At 46.1% G+C, this 24,712-nt stretch overlaps 1 protein-coding gene across 3 annotated transcripts in view; it reads left to right on the top strand.

Moving 5' to 3' along the window:
* Positions 1-24,712, top strand: part of TMEM220 (transmembrane protein 220) — a 371,482-nt gene that overhangs the window by 51,017 nt on the left and 295,753 nt on the right. The gene's annotated exons all lie outside the window — the stretch shown is intronic.

Genomic DNA, 24,712 nt, shown 5'->3' with positions numbered 1-24,712 from the left:
GGAGTGATGTACGATTGTCTGGGTTTGGGGAGTTGGGGTGGATGGGTGGGGTGAGCTGATCACATTGTGCTGCTGCAGATGCTGCCGGCATCCACGGTGAATTGGGGACGGGGGATAGGTGTGTTGTTGGGTCTGGGCCAGTGCTTCCGTGCGCCGGTCAGTCACAGCATACAGTGCGAGAAGATTTCAAGAGGAGTAAGGAAAAAGCCAGGTTTTGAGGGCCTTTCTGAATGCCAGCGTATACGAGGGTTAGACTTCCAAAGTTATTGTATGTTGTTAGGCTTAACTGTGATATGATATGGTGTGGCATTTATAACGCGCCTGTACACAAGTGTTTCTAGGCGCGACAAGACAAGGTGGGGGAAACAAAGGGAGGATAAAATAACAATTTTACGAGGCCTTGTGTCATTCAGATCGTGCAAATGCGGGGAAGAGGGAAGGGAAGAAGTGCCAGGGGAGAGGGGATAGGTGGAAGTGCAGTTAACTCACAATTGCAGCTCATTGAGGGTGGCTCAACTGCCATGCAGGAGCCTGGGACAGAGTTCAGAGGGTGACCAGTGCGCAGAGCATTCAGGTGTATCAGCGTGGGAGAGGAAGAGAGAAAGCAGAAGCGAAAAGGAAGGTCTTGAGTTGCTTCCGGAAACAGAGCTGGTTCTGCCCATGTTTGAGAGAGGCAGGGAGGCTGTTCCGAAGGGAGGCCCCAGCTGAGGAGATAGATCTTCCCCCAACTCTCTGCTTGGAGAAGCATATGACCCTCAGAGAATTGAAGGTGGATGAGCAGAGAGCTCGAGAGGGAAGATGTTTTGGAAGAGAACGTTGGAGGTAGAGCGGTCTGAGGCCCCAGAAAGCCTTGTGGATGATGCAGAAGGTCTTAAAGTTGATCCTTGCAGCCAGTGAAGAGATTTCAGTTCTGGAGGGATACGATCCCTGGGCTTCAGGCCAAGGACACGTCTTGCAGTCCTGTTCTGGATGAGTTGTAAAGGTCGAAGAGTAGACGCAGGAAGATTTATAAAGAGGCTGTTGTTGGACCAGAGCTCTGGAGATGGTGAGTTTCTTGGGGAAAGTGATAAAGGAAGAATTCCTCTGAGGCGACATAAGAGATGTGAGGAGAGAAGGAGAGGATGGAGGAGGAGGAGAGAGGGACAGGGAGAGGGAGAGGGGGAGATTAAAAAAAAACACAACCGAGCCAGCCAAGGGTGTCAATGTCCTCGATTTTGTTCTGGATGAGCAGGGGACTTTCATAGATTAGACTTTTCTAGAAACATTGTCGGGTGAACAGGGGAGAGGAGGAGGAGGGACGGTCTCAGACAGGCCCGGAATGGTACAGGAGATAGAGATGGAGGAAGAGAGGGTGGACAGGATGTCCTCAGTTTTAGTTGTGAAATGAGAGGCCAAGGCCCTGCAGAGGGCCTGGAAGGGAACAGGAGAGTTAGAGACTGCAGCATGATTGGCCAGCTCCTTGCAGATTTTGAAAAGTTCGGCCGAGTTGCTAGATGCTGCAAAGATGTGGGTTTAGATGTAGGCTCTCTTCTTGGATAGGACAGAGCGTCTGTACTGCCTTTGGAGGAGGCGGTAGGTCAGTTTGTCAGGGATGCGCCCGATGCCCTCCACTTCTCTCTGCTGCCCTACACTTCAAGCGGATCCACACGACAGGGGCAATGACATCCAGAGTGTTGGAGATAGAGAGATGAAGGTGGGAGAGGGAGAGGGAGAGGGAGGGAGCGAAAGAATGTATAGCAGAGGTTTGGTAAAAGTACTGAAGAAGGGCTGGTAGGTTGATGTTCAAGTCTCTGAGGAGAAGTTGAGAGGTAGAGGAAAGGAGCGAGGAGTTGAAGTCAGCCCACTCGGAGAGGAATAGGGCGGCCTGTAGATAGTGGCAACAGTGAGAGAGAGGGCAGGAGAGATGGAGAGCCTGCAGACCAGGCATTCAAAGGAGGAGTAGTGCTGCATTGGAATGATAGAAGCAGGGATCCACTCTGGGGAAATCAAGTCTACACCTGCACCGGGACGTTTGGTTCTGGGTTCGGAGATGATCTTGTAGCCATCAGGAAGGAATGTGTCGAAGCTCGTGACAGAGCTGGCCGTGAACCAAGTCTTGGTGAGACTAAATACATCCAAGTCAAGCTCTTTCAGGTGACCGCAGATGTCAGAGGAGTGTTTGATAGCTGAACGAGAGTTGAGAGTAGTGATGTGGAGCATGTTGCCATCACTTTCTCCCTACTTTAAAATATTGCATTTAATGTGTGTGTTGTATGCCAAGTAATTTAAAGTGGAGTGCAACCCTTTGATTGTGATCTGAGTTGTATATATGTTCTAAAGTATTTTACTTTAAATATCTAACGTGTGCTTTAGTGTAGTATTGTAATAAAAGATTGTTCTTTGTATACGTTACCTGTGTGGGTCTTGTACGTCCTGCTCTGCTAAGTGGTCAATGTACTACAAAACAGTGCCCCCTTCCTCCTTAGTTTGTCTTGCTGCTTGGTCACATCTACTTAAGAGTGTATTTGCTCAACTAGTGTTGTAAAAAATGTTGCTAATCCTAGTTTGGCTTTCCAAGTCCCGTACCAGATAGTAGCTTTGAAAAACCCTCCTAATACCAGCCATAGCAAAAAATATTGTTCCACTGAGGACAATGGGGCTTGAGGGAACTGCAAAAACAAAATCTTTCGGATCACATTCAGCTTAAAACAAATTCCATTAACGCAATGATGAACTCTGACGGTTCTCATATCCATGGAAGTATAATGGACAAAGGGGCCATCCTCATTGGTAAAATCACGCAAAGGAGGAAAATGGCTGGGTCACGGGTGTTAAAAACAGACCTTTAAACACATCTCCAAAAGATACCACACAGGAGAGTAAAACATTTCCATGTTTGCTAATATGTTAACGCTGTAAATGTTTACCATAGATGTGGTCATAAAACAAACGCTGCTCAGGTTAGATAAGAGACTGGCCAAATTAAAAAAAGGGTCAATTATTTAACACTGGCATTGTAAGGATAGGAAGAGGCATTTGAACTATAAACACTACTCAAAAAGTACCCCTCTCTGTTTTGGAAGTCTAATCCCAGCAGTGTTTTAAGTGCACTTGCTGATGCACCTCCATGACCCGGTGTTGCATGGCCAGGAGTTACAGCTCTTGCTGGTACATGGCTCTGGGTTGGATCCCATATTTTTTGAGCCTGGTGTAGCCCCAGGAGTTTCACTGCCTTTTGCAGAACCAGGTGTCTCATCCCACTTTAAAGACGAAGGTGTATGTCCAGGGGTGACCCTGGCTTGATGTGCAACTTCTGACCTCATATGACCTGGATAACAGTAATGATTATTGGTAATCTCAATATTCTATGTGCCCCACCCTAATCCGGCCCACCTATTTGCATGGAAGGAGGTTGCTACTTTTCTGTTTCAACCTATACTCAGTTTACACAAATGAGTGGTGAAACATTGCACAGACATGCCTGACTTTATTATTTCATTTAAGAGTGTTCCATTGATCACGGGAATCTAGTTCAGAAGAAATATGTATCTCTTGTCTTTCTGTATTTGGTTCCACAAGACTTTACCATTCTTACAGACACCTAATCTCAGAATTGTGGGGGGTGGCCTAGAAGTTATTTCAGACCCACATATTTAAACCAAAATCACTTAAATGTAAAACCATTAATGACGGGTAACTCCTCCTTTGCGCATGTTCCTTTTTGCCCTCTTTTACCCATTACATCTTTGGTATAAAGACCCTCACTCCTAACATTGATTTTTCTAGTCTCAAAAAAGATCTGGTAGCAGAACTACGGGTAGATTTAAATAATCTCATTGCTGAGTTAGCTCTCATGTTGTGCAGTCTGCCTTGCTCGTACTGTGCTCTCTTGCTCCACCTTTTATCCTTGTGGGGAAAGGAAAGGGCCGTCGGGTGCGTGTGATTCTTGTCAATTACCTAACTTTGCCTGACCCTTGTATTGGGTCATGTCAGGTAAACGGCTTGGGTGTTAATCTGTTCTATTTCGTGCTGTGCAAAGTTTTTGTGTCAGAATGGGCGGGGGCAGTGCTTCTGAATGTCCTACATAGTAGGATGGGGAAAAGGTGTTGAAAGAATGGGGATACCGCATCTCATTCGTCTGTGTCTCACTCCCACGGACTCCCCATCCAGGTGATCTTCCCTCACTGGTCCACCCCCCAGGAACTGGTTCCAATAGCGATGGCTGTGTCCTGGTCACCTGGATGACATATCCCCGGGGACTAGCTAGGGCAACACCTTCAGGTTTCTCAAAGTGGGCAGCAGGTCGTTTTCAGACTATGCTGCTGTTATGCGATACCTCTGGGCTCTCACCAAGAACCCGTCTCCCATGGGTTCCCCAGCTTCCTCCTCCCAGGCCTCTCTCATCTGGAGCACCTCTTTACCTACCCTGGACATCAGCAGTTCGGGAGACCTTGTGGCCCTCATCCAACATGTCATACATTGTTTCTATGGCCGTGTCAGGCTGACCTTCCAGCACTGTCGGCCCACGTTTCCGTATCAGCCTGGAGTAAGCAATATACTGTCCCCGGTGCAGACCAGTGTCTTCAACCAGCATGTCGCATTCCACTGCCTTCCCATTCTGCCATATATCTCTCAATGTGACAATACTACCTGGTTCTCAATGCCTTCGGATTATCTTTCGCAGTTGCTCATCTACCCCAGCCAATGCCACCAGTGGCATCTGCGGGGAACACGGAGCAGGGTTCTCCATAGCCTGGCACGCTCTCTGCCACACTTTCCTACCTAGCTCCAACATTCTCGTGCTCTCCCTGGGTCGCGATCTTGGCAACCAGATCCATTCTTTCAGGAAGTACGGGACACATTCCGCCTTCAGCAATCTAGATTCCGGTGTCACATCATCTGATAGCCACCTGGTCACATATTGTAATTGACTAGCTAGGGAATACATCTCAAAGTTTGCCAATTTTATGCCCCCCTCCCCACTATCCTATGTTTTGCAATTTCCTTAGTGCAATTAGATTCCTAGTATTGTGCCAAATAAATCCTCTACACAAGCGTTGGAGCTTAGCAAGGAATTGCTTGGGTATCATGTAAGGTATGTTCCCGAAGAAGTGCAACAACGTAGGCAACACCACCATCTTTAACAATGCACCTCTTCCCATCATGGTCAGGGGAGCTTAGCCCAGAACTTCATACTGCAATCAATATTTGTCATCGACTTGTCTGTATTATGTTTATATTCGGCCTCGGTCGTATGGTACACATCAATCCCCAGATATCTAAAGGTCACTGTCTCCCACTGTATTTGGAGTACCAGCAGCTTCTCTCATGGAATCCCTGTATATCTGCCCAGGGGAAATATGCATGACTTCTTGGGGTTCACTGTTATCCCAGAAAATGCAGCGTATCTGTCCATCACTTCCAATACGTATTCAAGATTCTCTTCGGGGTACCTTAAGTATAATAGCATATCATCGGCTTACAGTGATATCAGATGCAGCCCTCCCTTTGCTGGAATACCCACTTCCCCAAAATGGTGCCTCAGATATATCGCCAAGGATTCCAATGTGAGGATGAACAGCATCCGGGACCACAGGCATCCCTGTCTGGTGCCCCCACCAAGTTGCCATCGATCGGAGATGACCGTACCGGTTTTAACTCGAGCCAGTGGCACGCTGTATAGCAAGTGCACCCACCTCAAATACAATGACCCCACTCCATACCCTTTTAGGACCGCCATCAGCCAAGGCCACTTGACCGAGTCGAAGGCCTTCACCGCATCCAACGATATTATAGCCACCTCTTGTGAATCTTTCTCTGTCTGTTCCATAACATGATGTAATCTCCTAAGGTTATCAGATATGTTCCTATGAGGGACATATCCCGTCTGGTCGGGGTGTATGAGTTTAGCAATGATTGGTCGCAGCCTGTTTGCTAACACTGCAGTGAGAATCTTACTATCCTGATTGAGCATGGACAGCGGTCTGTACGACCCACAATCCATGCTCGGCTTGCCTGGCTTAAGGAGCGGGACAATAATCGCCTCCCTAAATGATTCCGGCAACACCCCTTTTTCCAATGCTTCATTCAGCATCTCCAGCAACGGGTGGAGCAGTTCCGCCCTGTATGCTTTATAGATTTCACTAGGGAGCCCATCCCCCCGCAGTCTTATTGGTAGGTAGGAGTTTGATCACGGCCTCCAATTCCTCCAAGGTGATTGGGGCCTCTAGGTCTTCCTTCTCTGAGGCCTCCAGTTTGGGAAGGCCTCAGAGAAGGCCTATAATGTCCATTATGTCCTCCTCTGTCTCCCCGCCAGTATCTGCGTACAATCATTGGTTAAACTCTGCAAAACCGTTGTTTACTCCCTTTTGAGTATCTAGCGCTTGTCCTTTCCTGTCCCATATTGCCCTAATCGTTTTCCTGGGCGTTTCACATTTGTATAACCAGACCAGCAGCCTGCCTGGTTTATCTCCCCCGCATGCTGTCTTTCCACATATTTTTTATAGCTCAGGTTACATAGTCTCTCCCAGTGTTTCTCGCAGTCTTGTTGGTAGCCATCTAACAGTCCCGATCTCCTCAGGTGAATGTCCACCCTTGTGTTTGATTCCCTCCATCTCTTGCTCCACGTCGTGCAACCCTCTAGTGATCTCACCCTGCAGCCCCTTGGATTTAGATATGGCCGCACCTCTCACCACCACTTTAAATGCCTCCCATAATGTACCGGCTGACTCCATACTCCCTGTGTTGTGGTCAAAATATTCCACTATCTCTTTTCTCAGGTCCTTTCTAAACAGTACATCTTTTAAGGCCTCCGCTCGAAGTCTCCACGTCGGGATCCGTGCCCGGGGTGGAGAATACTGCCATTCTACAATCAACGGCGAGTGGTCCGACAGGACTCTCGCTTTATATTCGGAACGCACTAGCTCTCCTGTCAACTCAGATGCTGCGAACACGTAGTCTAACCATGTGTGGAGGCCTTGCGGTGCCGCCGTGTAATGGGAATATTGTCTATCTTGCGGATGATGCGTCCTCCATACATCAACTAAATGAAAGTCTCCCAATATGGTTCGGAGGGCCTTAGCTGCTGGGGTGGGTTTCACCATCTTCCTGTCTGATCTATCTACCAAGGGATTCAACCTGTAATTGAAGTCACCCCCCCCCCTCCCCTATAACTGCTCCCTCCATTTATGGACTGATTTTACTATATAAGGTCTTGAAGTAGCCCACTGTGTCCTGGATCGGGGAATACGCATTGATAATGCTCAATTCTCTATTTTCCACCAGGCCCATTATCAGTACCAACCTCCCATCCGGCTCTATGGTGGACTGGAAAGGCTTGAAGGGGGCATGTGGTGCTATCCACGTAATAACTCCCCTAGCATATGCCGAATAAGTCTCTCCTATGGTGGTGCCTCTCCATTTCCTTCCCACTCTTTCCTGCTTCTCTCTCTTAAGTGAGTTTCTTGTAACAGGGCGATATCCACTCTGTCGTTTCAAATACATCATGACCTTGTTTCTCTTCAAATAACTATTGAGCCCCCTAACATTCCAGGTGACTATCTTCAGGCCCCCCATCTTATCCATATCCTGTCCCGCCCTTTTCCTCCCTTCTCATCTGCTCCAGACGCAAAGGCGTATAGGCGTAAACACGTTTCCCGACCGCTGTTACCAAACAACTTCCCAACTCCCTGCCCGCCCCCAACCCAAACTCCCCAACTACCACCCCCTGCTCCTAATCCCCCAAACCCAACTGATGCCCAGCTCCATCCCCTGATCTCAGGCTACCCCGCATCTAGCCCTTCTTGGTTACTACCAGTACTCGGGACACAGCAGGGGAATCGCCCCATTGGTGATTTAACTAATCTAACTACTGTGGATAAAGCCGTGCCCTCCCACTTCTCCCGAATTGCTGCTACAGTTAGCTGCACTTGCTCGATCCATGCAACATTGTTCATATGTATATTCTAGTCCGACAAGTCCACATGAGGAGTGTGCAAATGGTCCATATCTACACTTTACTGACACGCCCAATGTACCCCTTCTGATTTTCAACACTACATTAACATAAATCTAAGCAACTAACAGGGTGACTGGCTATCTGCATCCGCCGGGCATCCCTGAGCATCCAACCAGTTCGCCACCTCCTCTGGCATCGCAAAGAAGAAAGCCTTTCCCTTGCGCAGGACCTTGAGTTTCGCAGGATACAAAAGCATGTATTTGAAGCCAGATGTTCTTAGTCGTCTCGTTGAGACGTTGCCTCTGTACCAACGTGGTGTAGTCTGGGTACACAGCGACCGTTGCTGACGCTCTGTCTATTTTTCCACTCTTGCGAAAAAATTCCGGGATAGTTTCCCTGTCCCTGTAGTTCAATATTTTGGCAATAATTGCTTGGGGAGGAGCCCCTGGCCGGGGCTTCCTAGCCTGAGCCCTATGCACTCTCTCAACTGCAAATCCCTGGGTGAGCACTCCAGTTCCTATTTCTTGGATCAGCATGTTCTCCACGTAATTCATCAGGTCCGAGCCCTCTTCTCCCTCCGGTAGCCCCACCACCCGGATGTTACGTCTCGCACATCCTTCCGCCTCTTCTGACCGGTCTTCCAAGTGGCGCACCTGTTGCTGCAACATGTGTACTTCCTTGGCGTTGGCAGTGCTGACGTCTGTATTGGTTTTCACTGCGCTTTCCAGACCACTTGTGCGTTCCGCTAGCGCTCTTACATCCTGCCGCAAGAGATTTATGTCCACACCAACTGCGTCGTTTTTTAAATTCCAACGCCACCTTCAGTTCCGCTATAGCTGTATTGATCTTGTCCCCCCATGAGGACTTCAGCTATGTTATGGCATCCAGGATCTGGTTATCATTCCGTGCTGCGGCTGACGCCCCCTGTATATCATCTTTAGCCTGTGTGGGTGTGCCTAGGGATTGCAATGTTTTGGCGAAAATGTCCATCGTAGGCTGTTAACCCTTGGCTTTGCCACCTCTGAGCGCCATTGCCCTCGCAGCCCACTGGCCCGGGCTGCCTTCCTCACAGAGGCATGTAGTGCCAAATGCAGCTCCAGTCGTCCACAGGTTGGGCACCAGCTTCCTGCTGAAATTATACGGGCGCCTACATGACACAAATTCAATTATTCTCCTACATCCCCAGTTCTGCAGATTTACATGACTTGTGTGGTCTCTGAACAAGTCACTTACGTTCCTCCATGGGGGTCCCCAGTGCCCCTAACCCTTTCACCAACTTGTGTTGTCAACAGGGCGTATCGCTTCCCTCCTTCCGCCGCTTTGTGTGTACAATATAGCTTGCTATTCATCAACCAATATGGGATACCGTTGGTATCCAATATGGGATACCGTAGGCGCCATCTTGATTCCACTACATGTGCCTCGTATATCTGCTCATGTGGATCTTGTCCAGTGGTGTTGTGGCAGTTTGTTATATATTTACTATATGCTGCTCTTTGCCAGTTCAGCCTCAGCCCTCCTCAGCAGCACCTGCATACTTCCTCAAACTTCGAATCCACCTTCATACGCACATACCATCCAAGGTCCACTACAGGATCTTGACCAACACTCTTTGAGTCGGCTTCTTCACACTGCAGGGCGTGTTTCTCTGTTTCTTCACACATGCCGTTCACTATGTGCGTGGACATAACACGTTTGTGTCTGTGTGTTTTCGGTATCCTGTAGAGCAGCCGCACATGTCTCGTACCGTCGTTCAACCCACTTGCCCAAATCGAGTGCGCTACAACCGTGGGATCCAGAACACAGCGCTGCTCGATTGGGTGTGGCGCTACACACTGCAGTTTTGTCTATCGCTTACTGTATACACCTGGGGCTACCATTATGAAGAAGCCTTCTCCGGTTTCTTTCGTCCGCCTTGCACTACACCAGGCTCCTTTCATCTCTGGGCGGCTCATTACATGTGCGCTAGCCCTCAGCCTGCAGCTGGTGTCCCCTTTCGGCAGCTTCGGGCTTCGCTGCCAGCGTTCTGGGTAGGGCACAGTGTACGTGTCTTGGTCCGTCTGCTCCTTCTCTCTCGTGGCGCCGCTCCATGCTAATCTGTCGGGGCTCGTTCGCACGGGGCTCGGCTACAATGTTTGCATCTCCAATGTACCAGGCTCACCGCCCGCCTGCAGCTCGGTAGTTGCTACGTTGTTTCAGTCCATCTGAGCCACTCCTGCGGATATCACAAGCACGCATCCCCAGGCACTTCCACTCTTTGGACACTCTTTGCCTTCCCAGTCTAGGCGTCGGGGGTCCGTGTTCAGCTAGTCCCTTTGTTCCTTGTGGTCCACCATTTTGGATCCACCGTGCCTAAAACGATACGGGGTGCGGCCCCGTAGATGTCCTCTGAAGCACGTTGTTGTTCTTCCACAAAAACCTGTCTTGCTCCCGCATTTCACGGGTCATTTGCCAGTATTTTCGGTCCTCTAGGATCTCTCCTTAGCTGTGTAATCAGAGGATTACTGTCGGATCATCAGGAGCTCACAGAGGTGCATGTCTGTTCACATGGCTGCTTAGCCACGGCCCCTTATGTTATGTTAAAGGTACTTGTATAGCGCACCATCACCAATGGAATTGGTCCCCAGGCACTCTGGCGGATCTGTAAACAAGAAGGAGAGTGGGTAGAGTTAGTCGGGTGGAGGGGGAGGGGGAGAAGTGGTGTGCTGTTGGCGGCTTCAGTTCGGTATACACTGTGCGCTGAGCTTTCATGCGAGTTTCGGACCTGACGAGACCTAGTGTGCTGTAGGTTCTGTTTGTGTTGTAAAGTGCGTGTGGATTGCTGGGTGAGAGATGGTTGTGTGAGTTTTTGGGTGGGTTGGGTATGCAGATATTTGAAAGCTGGGTTAGTGGGGTCTGTATCCTAGTTCTAATACTTCTTGTTCATTTGAGTTGTATTCCTGTGGGTGGGGTTGTTGCTCTCGGTGCTATTGATTAGTCGTCCTAGTACTTCTGTGTTGGTTAGCCTATGTATTCAGTCTTTGTGTCCTCCTATCATGGCTATCTCTCGGTTGGTCGTTCGGTATGTTGTGGAGTGTCTTCTTTAAAATCTATTGTTCGGTTGGTGCTTGTGTGTGATGGAGCGGCGCACTCCCAGCTGTATCCTAATGAGCTTTGTATAATGTGATTGGGTATGTCTATTCCTCCCCTTCTGGTTTCGGAGCTGAGGGATGGGTGTTCCCTGTTCCCTTGCTATCTATTGTGACAAGAGTCTGTTAGAGTTTAGGAGTGAAATTCTCTTCCGCTCACCATCTGACTTGAAGGCACTAACTAATTCACAGCAAGAACCAGCCTTACTAGGGCAAAAAGACAAGTTTTAAAATGGCACTTTATAAGGGCTGTTAACTGATTGGTAGTTTTTTAGTGGACGGGCTGGAGGATTTTTGCAGCATCTGAAGACTGCTTTTGCAGGGACTATGCCTTGATAAAAGCTCTAACAAATGCCCTGATAACGCCATCATAAGCCTGATAAAATTTACTTCTGTAAGATGGCCATTAAAAGAAGCTTTTTATTTTTTGAGTACTTTCTGTTCACTAACAAAAACATGTCCTAAGAAAAATCTCAAGAGCAACAAGCCTACTGTGCACCAATTTAACTGGCAACCTTAACACATCCTGGCCCAATTCACTTTAAAGGCTCTGTCAGGAGTGCATCTTAGATAACATTCAGCTAAACAAAATATACAGTGTAACGAGGGAACCGATAACATTCCTTCAATGCTGCACCAACAGGGCATTCTCAGATAGCATTCTGCTAAACAAAACAAAACCACTAAGAAACAACATACCATGACTAAAGTGAATCACTAAATGTCAAACCATTACAAGGGATCCCACTCATTAAAGTATTTCATACAAAACAGGCACACAGTACAGTGAACCTATGTACTGTTAAGCATCGCACATCTGGGATTATGTCCATCAGATAGCCAGAAGAAGTAATCAATTACAAATAATGCACTCACCAAATGCTCAGCATTGAATACATTATGGTGCCAAAAACTTTAATGAAGCATTACAAAGGCGAATGTGTATTAATACAATGTTCCATACTAATAGCTTTATTCTCCACTTATCATTGTTTTGTAATTGTTTATATATACAGCGTCTACACATCGGTGGAGTGCTTCAAAGTGCTTTAAGGCGGGAAGGGAACAAGGAAATACAGTAATCATTCCTAGGCCTTGAAGTTTCCGAATGATCTAAACAGAAAAACTAGCATACTAGGCCTGACGGCATTTCTCCTAGTGCAAGTGAATGAAGTGTAACAGTTTGGAACCCTCTAGGGAGGGGGGACAGAAAAAGGTGGGGAAGGGGACAGGCCAGGCCAGACAAAAGTACTAGTCCTAGTACATTTAGGTAATGCATGCGTACAGACAGAGGTGAGAGGAAGAGGGGGCCCTGGGTTTAGTGCACAGAGGTTGCCTTGCTCATGGAGCATAAGCTGAAAGCGCAGTAATGCTGAACATGGCGCAGTGGCCCGGAAGCAAGTTCAAAGCAAGGACTGGTAAGGGGGCCTGGGACCTGTAAGGCTCTGGAGGTGAACCAGGCAACCAGTCAGCAAAAACTGAACAGAGTTGGGGAGAAGGAGGGCAGAGAAAAAGATGGGGCTTAACAGGGTAGAGGAAGAGAGAAGGAGGAAGAGAAGAGGAAGGTCTTGAGGAGTTTCCGGAACTAAAGTGCTCCGGCTCAAGACGGAGAGAGGCAGGGAGGCTGTTCCAGAGGGAGGCACCTGCAGAGGATAAAGATCTACCCCCAAATCTCTGTTTGTGAAAGCGGCTCACGCGCAGAGAATTGGAGGAGGGAGAGTATTTAGGAAGAGAGCGTTGTAGGCAGTTGTTTAAGCAACACTGATGAGCCAAGAATCTAAATACCTCAGTTCATATGTTTAGCCTTAGTTCTGTAGTTTCTTTTTAATAGATCGATATTGTGTATCCATCTATTCTGTGCCCCCTGACCTACTGTTCTTCAGACAAGATTTGTAGTTTTAGCCTCTTCCTTGGAATCTATTATTTAAAAACCCTCTTTCTTTTCTCCAGCAATCCGCTGTAGGTAGTCGCAGAACAAATGCACAAGCTATATATGGTAACTCTGTATATTGATATGTGCCACATGCCATTTTCTGATGCCATTCTTAAAGCTCTTATTCCATCAAGTTTGGTACTGGAGGAAGTTAAGGAACTGGTCACCAAGGCGCAAGGCCCTGTGCTCCAATAAGTATTGTGCAAACAATTAGTTAATGCCTGATTTTTAAAATGGTATAACCCATTCAAAGAAGGCAGACCCTTGTAGTCCAACTGAAACTGAGGGGAATGAACAGTATACAATCAAAGTGTTCTGAAAGGTGATATCTAAGTCGATTGCTATTAATGGTATCACCCAAATCTTTTTCTATGCACTGTGGGGTTTAATGGCAGCCCCAGGATCAAGTGACCTGAAATGCCATGTTTGGCCCAAAATGTGCAGAAATACCTTCTTGTCATGGGAAGGCACACTGAAAAGCCAGCATAAAAACTGGTGATACTGCTAATGTGCCTAGTGAATTCAAATGTATGTGCTTCTGCAGTTGAAACAAGGAATATGTGGAAAATGAAACCAGGCTGCAGAAGGTAAGTGGAAAGGCGCATTGTGAGCTGACAGACAAAAAGGAAGCATTTTAGCTGCCACATCAAAAATGCTGTTTTTAAGGAAAGAAAAACAGACTTACTAACTGGGCCTTTGATGCAATTGCCAAAGCAAAAAAAAACAAGAGGTGCACTTTTCATTCAAGGTGATTGATGCCTGAAGAGATAATTTGCAAACCAAGAAAACTGTGATCATGGAAGTGGGTGCGTTTTGAAGCTGAAATAATAAACAACTGGAGATAAAATTTCCCTTTCCAAAATGAAAATCACATGATGAGAATGTGAACAAAATAGCGGCAAGACGCAATTATATTAAAAATAAACAGAAGGCCTCATGTGCTCAAGGAAATGTAACCTTCACATACATAAGTGTTTATTTCTATTTCCTGAGAAGGGTTCAGTTCTATTCAGAACGCTCAAGCAGTGACCAGGAAGGAATCTTTTTGGGGCCTGTTCTGTGAGATAAGCAACAAGATGACCATGAGCCTTGGGAGAAGAAAGGCTGAATGCTTTATACCAGGCAAACATCAACAATGGAGTAAATGCAATGTTCAGAGGAGAGATGAAACTTCAGGATCTACATATCTGTTTGAAGTTTCCCAATGGACAATCATAGTTTGTTCATTCTCTCAAGAATCATAAGTCAAACCATAATGGTTCAAGTATCACTAAAAAGCTGCTGAACAGGCCTATCCATTGAAGTAACCCTTATCAGAATTCGACCTTGGGGACGACAGATGCAACCTAAAATGTGTGTTTAACTTTTTGCATAAATTGCGAAAGAATTACTGTTTGCACCTGCAACCTCCTGCTGAGATGAGAGTTGGTTCATTTCGAGCACCATGATTAGAGGAACAAACTCAGTTATGTTAGGTTTATGTGTTTTTTTTTTTTATTTTTATTGTTGCATACATGGTTTACAAGAAACCTTACACAACATAAGTAATCAAACCATAAAAACATTGAACTCACATAAAATCCACATAAATTAAAGGAAAAGAGATTCAATTCAGTTTCAGAAAATCAACTTGTCACAATATAATCATAATATACTTTTCAAATGTGTCTTATCCAATTCAATTGTAATACAATTCTAAAAAAACATTTAGGGCTAGGACCAACAAATACTAGTACCCCATAATACTAGTACCCCACATGCATCTGCACCAACGCAGATTCTTAAACACGTCCGAACTGCAAGCAATGTTTTCCTTGAAGCAAATTGCATGTTCTTCCTCAAAATAAGGACACGTGATAACCATGTGTCTCAGGGTCTCAGGAGAACCATAAACTCCACAGCACCTACAGTTATTGTCGGATAGCTTGTTAATAATTGCATACACTTTATGGCTTTTTAGGCACAATCTGTCAAGGCGCCAGAAATAGGTTTTTGCAAGTGATGATTTGAAGCAAAGGTAATGAAAGATATGTCGCGTCTCAACTGGGTGGTGGTTACAAAAAAAGCCATTTAAACCACTGGTACAAGTTATAGACTTCAAAAATACCCAGATAGGAGACAGCGCCAAATATACTTTTGAAAAGTATTTATTGCATGTAGCCCTTTGTATGACACGTGTTTCGGCTAAAACTATTAGCCTTTCTCAAATATGGTCTTTAGTTTTAAAGTAAAAATACCAAAATTATACATTATCAGTTAATTAACAGAAACAGAAAAGTGACCAAATTATAGATTCACGATATGTGGTAAGTAAATTAAATTTGAAAACAATTGGAAAGAATAATTTCGAATGTTGTAGTAAATGCACCATTGGATCAGAATCATAGAGTATGATAGTCACAGAGAGTCAAGGGTTGGCGAAGGGGAGGATTCATGGGGTATAGAAAGGAGAAAGAGAGACAATTATGCAAACAATATATCAAATAGAAAAGAAACATAGTTCATTAGTCCCGATACATTTTGTAAAATAAAGTTTGCACATTTTTTTGCTGGTCATGCAATTGAAATAGTCTGTATCATTGTTACCTCTGTGGCTGTATATTTTCAAAACATAATATTTGTTGCCTTCATGAGTAACTGGGTTCAATCCCTAAGAATAAAAAAAATAAAAATAAAATACACTTCCTATCTATGATCTTACTAATAAGACCTATTGCAACTAAATTGCACACCTCAGGCAACATTGTAGCTGTTTCATCTATGTCCCAGATATTTGCATAAAAGAACTGCATCGGCGGGAACAGCCACAACATGTGCAGAAAATGAGGGGCAACATATCGGAATCTGATAGTTTCCAGAATATGTATTCTTGAATGTCGCAAGTGTAGTGCGGTGTAGTAAAACTGATACAAAATATTTAAATTGCATCAGTACTGGCGAGGGGGGCAGGGGGTGGCGGCCTCCTAGCCAATGAAGAGGCGCAGAACGGGGTCTTTGCCACACGGTTAAGACCTCACTTTAAGCCTCCTCAGGGCGGGAGGCTGCCATGTTCCCTTGCTGAGAATTGGGTAAGTGGGCTCCACTGCATCCCCTTCCGCACCCCCCACCCCCTTTCCACATATCAAATCTCCCCCACCCCACTTACCTTGCACTGCCTGATCTCTCGCCTGCGCCAGGAGCACTAGTATTCCTGGTGATTACCCGTCAAGACATTGGCTACCATGGAACGGGAGAAGGGACAACATGTAGTTCCCTTCTCTCTGATCCGTGGCTGCATCATGATTTGTAGTTTTATCTCAAGCTGAGAAACGGCAAACACGTCTCTACTTAAGATAAACGCTATTAGTACCCCGGTACAATGCGCTGCTTCGCTCAGGCTTGTAACTTAAGCTCCGATGCTCGGGTTATATTGCTTAAGCAATTTGAGTTTATTTGGTCACCCTTTTAACATGTTGAGGCGCATAGGAACATTGAGTATCTGTCAATTGTTTACCCAAAATATCTTCCCATTTCCCCCCATTTATCTTATTTGTTGGTTTTAACTTTTTTTATTTAGGGACTGGGGAGGCTGACTGTTGACACTAAAATTCAGAATAAAGGTGATTGATTATATGGCTGTCCTTGGGGTTGGGGAGTGCTCTAGTGCGAAAGACAGAAGACATTTCCTCAGAGGTCTATAGACTCCTATACCACAGTGTATATTTGTCCCTCCCTCAACCCTCGGATTTTGTTGTGTGTTATAATGGAATTGTTGAGGGAAAAATGTCCTCAAGGCGTACCAACCCAAACTAGGCAACAGCCCTCATAGATGATGCCTCAAAAGTCATTGGAAGGCCAGCTATTTTATCCAGGAAGAGTCTACCTGAGTAATATCTCTGCAGTTTTAATCTTGCATGCATCTTCCAGCATGCCCTTACAGTTCTATCTGTAGTGTTCATGACTGCTATATATCCCGTGGTGGTTCAATCGGAGCACTTGCTAAACTACGTGCTTGTCATATTGAACATTCTATAAGGGCGTACATTGATTTTTGGCCACCCAGGAACCAGTAGCAGGCACTATATATTTGAGCGGCAAAATAATATGCCACTAGATCTTGGACACCTAAGCAACCCACCCCAAGTGATTGTAGCATAGTGGACCAGTTTACTCTGTTCTGTGTTGTGCCCTGAATGAGTTTACTAGTTAGTTCATGTAATCTAACAACATTCAATCATTCGGAGTATGGATATGTGGCTGATCATGGTAAGAGCCAGCCACTTATCAGCGCGACTTTCAAAATGGGTAATAGTTGCTTAAAATGCTAATAAAGGAGAAAGCTAGCCTCTCCCCCCCCCCCCCAAGCATCTGGCCACCCAAATTTCCATCTCCAATAAACCAGGAGTTCCGCTTTTCAGCTTCTATAAAATGAAATCTCAAGAAACCCTACACATCCTACAAGGCCTCAAACCTTCCAGATGTGAAGCGGATGCCTGCCCTGCCCCACTGATCAAGGACTGTGTCGACACTGGTGTCCAGTCAACTGGTCGACTGCAAACTGGTCGACTGCAATTTGGTCGACTGCAATTTGGTCGAATGCCAAATGGTCGAATTTTTTTTTTTATTTTTATATATGTGTTTTGTGGGTTTTCGTGTGGGGAAAAAAAATAAAAAAGAAAAAAAAGGGGGTTGGGGGGGGGACCCCCCCAAAAAAAACAAAAAATGGGTAAAAAAAAAAAAAATAAAAAAATTCGACCATTTGGCATTCGACCAAATGGTGTCGACCAAATTGTCTGTCGACCAAATGTTTTCGACCATTTGACTGGTAACCGTCGACACTCTTGCACCCTTCATCACAGCCTTCATCAATGTCTCCTTCAGTACCAGCACGTTAACCACCCACCTCAAGGAAGCCTGGGTCCTTCCCTTACTAAAATAAACCACACTTGACCCCCTCCTCTGTTAACAACTACCGGCCCATCGCCACCGTGCCATTCTTTCTCAAAACTCTCAACAGAGCAGCTTGCCTGCAAATTCAACATCACTTAGAAACATATTTGGAAACCTACCAAATCCTTGGTATGCGCCATCCAGGCTTCCGCCACAGCACTGTGTCAGCACTTCTGGACTTGAAAAATCTACTTGGCGAAACAGCCACGAAAGAAAGTCTGCCCTGCTTCTCCTTCTAGACTTGTCCGCTGCCTTCGACTTGGTCAGCCATGACATATTAAACCAGCATCTCACATCCTCTGCCTCCTTATCCAAAGACGCTAACTGGGTCCTCCCTGTGGAACTATCCATTGCCCTCACCCAGGGCCTCATGTAACTGGTTCAGTCCCCTGATGCCCGATAATGTTGAAACCTAGATGTGCATGGTACTCGTATAAACTGTCACAAACAACAATGGTGTCAGCGTAAATCCCTGTTGAGTACCTCTCACGGGGCAATCGGGGGGAGGGGATGGGTGAGATACCATTATTTGTGATCATTCTTGCTATTTGACACTCATATTATAATCGTACCATACTCCTAAAACGATCCGCAAGTCCTATCTGCCAGAGAACAACAAATAGGAAACGCTACTTTGCAATGTTAAAGGACTTGTGTATAGGGCAGCTTGCATCTGTATAGCAGGTTCAGATTTATTCACGATTGTGGAAACGGTTAACAAATTATCATGGATAGATCTTCCGGCTTATAAACCCAGTTTGTTCCAGTAGGGCTATGTCCGGCATCGTGGGCGTAACCTGTGAGCTAATATTTTGTCCAGTATTTTGTTATTGATATTTAACATAGACAAGGGTGTCCGGTACACCTCAAAACTGATTGATAAACAATACAATGTGTCAATATTGAGTGCATGTTTTGCAAGAAAAACAAGTTAATTGGATGCATATATGTCCGGGAGGGTCAGTCAGCTCAGTAGAACTGAAAACTAAGAACTCACTCGACATGCCCACGATAGTTAAAGATTTTAAAGACAAAAATCACAAAACCTACATTGGCATCATGCATCCAATACAGATTAATCTCACATTTCCTTTTGGCTATCCCCTATGCAAAAATCTAAACATCACCTAGCCCGAGAGCCCCAAATGGGAAAGCGGATTCAGGCAGAAACACAACGCGGTTGTGTTGGAAAACGCTGCAGTTTTTCTTTCCGAGTTTCTCAGGCTCCTCCGGCTCAGCGTTTTCCAACACAATAACGTTGTATTTATGTTTGCGGTCACTTCAAAATACAATGTTTTTAAAGCTGCGGTTTTATTTCTAAGTTTTCCGGGCTCCTCCAGCCCGGAAAACTTAGAAAAAAAACTGCAGCTAGTGCTTATTTAAAAAAAAAAAAATAAATAGCACTTACCGAGATTCAGCTGCAGCTTTCCTGCTCTGGTCTCCGGTCCCCGTCCTCCGCGTACAGCACTAATGAAGGGAAAGCCACCCAGCGGTAGCTTTTATTTACTACAGCTGGCTGGCTTTTCATTCATTAGTGCCGCAAAAGCCAGCACAGGAGGGCATCCATTTCACAAAATGGACGCGCCCATGTGCTTGCTTTTGCGAATTTTGAGCTTGAATAGCTCAAAATTTTACATAGGAAGTTTTAAAAAAGAGAATGCTAGTATTTTTTATGTTGCCTATCTATTTTTTAAATAACATTTTTTACTAGACCATGCCTTTTAAGTCAATACCCTGTGGGACTAAAGTGGATACAATACTACTTTCTCATGTGACCAGACAACTTGCAACTGTGAGGAACTCATGGTGGCAACAGTAAAGACAGACACAAGTGATCACAGTTCAAGGGTGTTTATTAAACTGTATATGCAGGTTGGAAAAACGGCTAATCTAAGCGTAAATCTAAGAGGGGAGCAAGCTACGACCATCAAATAATAAAGCAGTCCTAGTGGCGTCTTGTCAAATAAAAGGGCCTATACTAAAAAACATATTGCCATTACCTACATCTAAATACAAAAAAGGGTATGGGATAGGATTCATAAGAAAGAAAGAAAGTGTTTGTAAATTATTAGTCAGGATGTGGTATTCGGGTGGGGGGGGGGTTCTGTCTTCCCAGCACGAGATGACAGTTCCGTTCTAAGGTATCAGGACCTTTGTTGGGTGAGTCTCTTTTCTACAAAAAGTCTCTTACCTCCGAGGACCTGATGTGTTCCAAAAATAACAAACAAAAGTTCCTTTCCAATGATATGATATATGGCATTTATAACGTGCCTATCTATACACAAGTGTTTCAATGTCCGTTGGGTGATGACTTCACCCCTGGGAACCCTCTTTTCCGGGCTCAGGCTCTTCTCATATGTTTACCTCCCTCTGTCGGGTTCACTAAAGCATTCACTTGTCTTTGGGTGATGGCTTTCCACCCCTTGATCCCCCTCTTCTGGTCTCAGAGCCACAAAAAGTTCCTTGTGATATCAGGGCCTTTGGGGTTTAAGTATCTTGCTTCTGAGGGGCCTGGTATGCTCAAAATAACAAACAAAAGTTCCTTTCGGATTGCACTGGGGTGATGATTCTTTGCCCTTGGGTCCCCCTCTTTCGGGCTCAGTCCCCTCTCGAATATCAGCCTCCCTCCATCGGGTTCACTCCAGCTTATATTCAAAAGACTTTCTCTTCTGTTCGCGTTTCGGTGGGTGAGGGCTTTTCACCTCTGGGTCCCCCTCTTCCGGGCTCGGAACCTTTTCAAATGTTTGCTTCCCTCTGGCTGGTTCACTACAGCTTTTCACAAAACACTTTCACCTGTTATATTCCGAAGTCTTCATGTCCAACACACTGTGGACATCCCTCCATCGGGGTTCACTCTTGTCATCACAATGTTCTTTAGGGCATCATGCGTCGCCCCTTCCTGTCGGCATCCCCTTTGGGTTCACTCTTGCCAATTACACAGTTCCTTCTCTTTTCACACTAAGCGGGATTCATCTCCTTTCATTTTTCAATGGTTTGTCAGATGAAGACTTTCGGCTGTCCAGAGGATTTTGCTAGACCCCTACATGACCACTTTGACCTTTTACTTGCGGTTCTCCCAAGGACTTCTGGTATCTGTAGTTTCAACAAACACAGGATCAACTAGAGTCTCTCGAGTGAGCACCCACGTGGTGCCAGACCCCTCTGCAGCTGGTTTTCCCTTTAATGTTAACAGTTCTTTGAACTTCCTTTAATTTGCCACTTTGTGATTTTCGTTCAACACAGTTCGGTTTCTTATCGGCTCTCCTCTCAACTCACTGGCTGTGATGTACCGCTTGACTTTCTTGTATCTGGAGTCGAGGACGGTTCCACGGTAGAAGGCTTCTGGCTTTGTCCTGCTCATCAGCGTAGGCATGCTCCATGTACCGTTGAAAACTGCTGCAGCACCTTCTGGCTATTGCTTGCAGCCTTAAGATTCCTTGTGCGGAGGCTTCACAGGCCTCGTTCGGAAAGGTCAACGTCGCTTCTCTCCTTGTCACCCTCTCGATTCTCGCCTCCTTTCTCCTCTTGAACTGCCGTGTTTGAATAGCTATCTCGTTGTGCAGTCTGTCCTGCTCACTGTGTGCTTTCATGCTCCACCATTTATCCCTGTGGGGAAGGGAAAGGGCCGTCTGGTGTGTGTGATTCTGGTCAATTGCCTGACTTTGCCTGACCCTTGTGTTGGGACAGGTCAGGTAAACCGCTCTAATCCATTGTCTTTCGTGGTGTGCGAAAAGTGTTCATGTCGTAAAAATGGGGGCAGCATGTTTGAGTATACTACGTGGTAGGATGGGGAAAAAGTGTTATAAGAGGGGCGATACCGCGTCTCACCCAACAGTGTCACACTTCCATCAAATTCGCTTGATTTGGAGGGCCTGATGTACAAAACTAAAATGGTTATTTTCTTTTTATCAATATATGATTTGGGTGTCTGTATCTGGCTCCCCCTCAGCCAGCCTCAAATCCCTTTATTTTACGATCCCAAAAATATTCCTTCTCGGGTGACTAACGATTAAAGGAATGGTTCGGTAAACATTTTTTATTGCCCCTACGGGTCGGCCATGTGTTTTTAAGCCTAAGTCGCTCGGTTTTAGAAGAATTTCCTATGGACCTTACCCGAGTTTTCGTCCACTAAACGCACGCGAAAACAAGCATCGGGTAGCTGCCATTTTGTGATAATGCTATCATTTCCCCCATCGCCCTGTGTGACCTGCTTTTGCGGCACTAAATCCTATCCCCCGCCCCTGAGCCTGTCATCAGCAGACACGTACTGCCCATTTCACAACGCCAAAGCACGTCTCGTGTCAACATTCGCTGCGCTTCAGCTAATGACGTGTCGCCATGGAAATGGCAGGACGCCTCTTTCCTCAATAAGTATAAACAGACCGTTTCACAACACACAGCAGCAGATTTTCGATTCCATTCCTCTCTCTGTGTTACTTTGAGTATTCTGTGACTAATTTCTATGCTCTGGTCAGCTACCTTCGTTGCTTGTAGCCCGTGTGAACAGATACCAGTACCACCGCTATAAATTATTTTAGTTTGTTTAACACACAATGGCTACAATAATGCCCTACATGTACGAGCCCGAGTATACTGAGGAGGAACTACTGGAAAGGGAAACACGCGAAAACGATGGGGCTTCGGACGGCAGTTGGGAGGACGATTCAACAGCTGAAGAGCCTGGACCTAGTCGCATGGACGGTGTTTCCACATTGTGCACATGCAATCGGTGCGAGCTAATGCCAACCGAGGACGAGAACTGCTGCTGCTGTGAAAACTCGGGATGCGTGGCCTACATTTCGGAAGGCGAGCCACGACCGCAATGGATCACCGAGCTGCCAGACTTCAGGGCAGCCTGCCTCACACGGTCCGTGTTGAGGATAATGATGGTGCTTATGCACGAACTTCGCGCAACTGTTCGTCCTCGTAATCCGAGTAAGTATACTCTGCTTGTCATGCCACTCCTATTTCATGGTCTTCTACTATATCCAAAATTACATATACATATCATTGTAACGCATGAAAGTCGTTAAATAGTGTGCAGTGTCTAGATAGCATTTGTCCGAGCAGAATGCCATTAGTTACAAGAATTGTCATTGACAACAAACGTTTATTAAACTTATCTTGTTCATTGAAAAACAGTTTGTGTCATTCTTTTTCACAGGTGGTACCGGCTGGTGGCCTATCGTTCCTTTACATGGTGGCTTCACGGGAGGCTTGGACACCGCGTTCGAAGAGTAATACCCACCTGTGCCGTTCGTGCCATAAGAGAAATGTTCCCGAGTGACAGCGGTCAGTACAGGGGATTTTCTCTCGCTGTGCTGCAACCTGACCTGTACAATGTGTAAAGTCTTGTATTTTTGTGCCATCAAAATAAGATACAAAATAAAACGCCACATATATTTTAACAACGGTTGATTCGATTTTTTTAAATGAATCAAGTGTGTCTCCATTCAAGGATGGACGTCAGACATCTGTGCTCCGAATGGGTGAAGGTCAGGTCGCTCACTATCTAAGCTAACATAATATATTCTCAATAATGCATGCAGGTATTGAGGACACGTTTGTGGAGATGAACGAGCTATGTGCTTAGTTCAGGCTGGTTCACATGCAGGACAGTGATCGAAGAGGAAGAGTGATGTGTTACATTTATTAGCTGTTGCAAATTCCTCTGAAGTTTTCCAGTCAGAGTGGGGTCCATGTGCTGTGTGCAGTGAGGCCTGGTTACCAAGATGGATTGGAAAGGGGGTACAAATATGGATGCCCCGTGTCCTGCTCAGTGGTCCCATCTACGCGAATGTCAACCAAAGTTAACATCACATAAGGGCAAGGGGCGAACCCACTACTGGAGGCACTTGGTCCGAGTTTCTACTGAGAAGTTAAGGATGAGAGGGGCCTGATGGCCCCTCGCTCCCACACACTTGCCTGCATGCCCACCGGCCCATCCATCCCACCCCTCTCTATCAAAGTCGGTTCGCACCCGGGGATGAACGCTGGCATGGGGGGCTGACACGGGCGCAAACGGCCAAGGTGCCAAACAGCATGTACACTTCAAAATGTATCCCACACCCAGGGGCCATCGCTCACATGGCCTCCTCAGACCCCGTGTCTCCAAGTAGGCCTCCCCTGTGGCAGGCCGCCCCCCTCCAATCCACATAAGTGTGTCTCCATTCAGCAGTCTTCCTGTGCCTTATCTGCACGCCCCAGGCCCATCCATCCCACCTCCCCTCTATCAAAGGCGGTTCGCACCCGGGGATGAGCGCTTGCATGGGGGGTTGTCACGGGCGCAAATGGCCAAGGTGCCAAACAGCATGTACACTTCAAAAGGTATCCCACGCCCAGGGGCCATCGCTCACATGGCCTCCTCAGACCCTGTGTCTACAGGCAGGCCTCCCCTCAGGCAGGGCGCCCCCCTGTAAACCACATAATACCACGACATACACACGCCATTCATTCACAAACACACCCCTGTTTCTAATACTTTATAAACCACTTGATATGTCTCATGAGAACATCTTTGTGCTTTGCAAGTCAACTCCTGAACCTGAGAAGCACTGAGATCTATGCTAATCTGCTCGTCGTCGTGCTATCTGTGACCGCTTCGAGCAAACTCGTCAGTGTGCTACCTGTGGCCATCTACCTGTTCTCCTGCAACATACTGCTCGGCCTGCTGAATCCAACTGTTTGTTGGTCAAGGTAAGGCCATGTAGCCTAGTCTTATTTCGGTCATTTTTACATTTCTATCTATTTGCGATTACAGTACCCAATAGTCATTGATCTCATTGC

This window comes from Ambystoma mexicanum, chromosome 3q (genome assembly GCF_040938575.1).
Source record: "Ambystoma mexicanum isolate Mex_15411 chromosome 3q, UKY_AmexF1_1, whole genome shotgun sequence".
Classification (NCBI taxonomy): domain Eukaryota; kingdom Metazoa; phylum Chordata; class Amphibia; order Caudata; family Ambystomatidae; genus Ambystoma; species Ambystoma mexicanum.
This window is presented reverse-complemented; position numbering and strand designations above follow the sequence as displayed.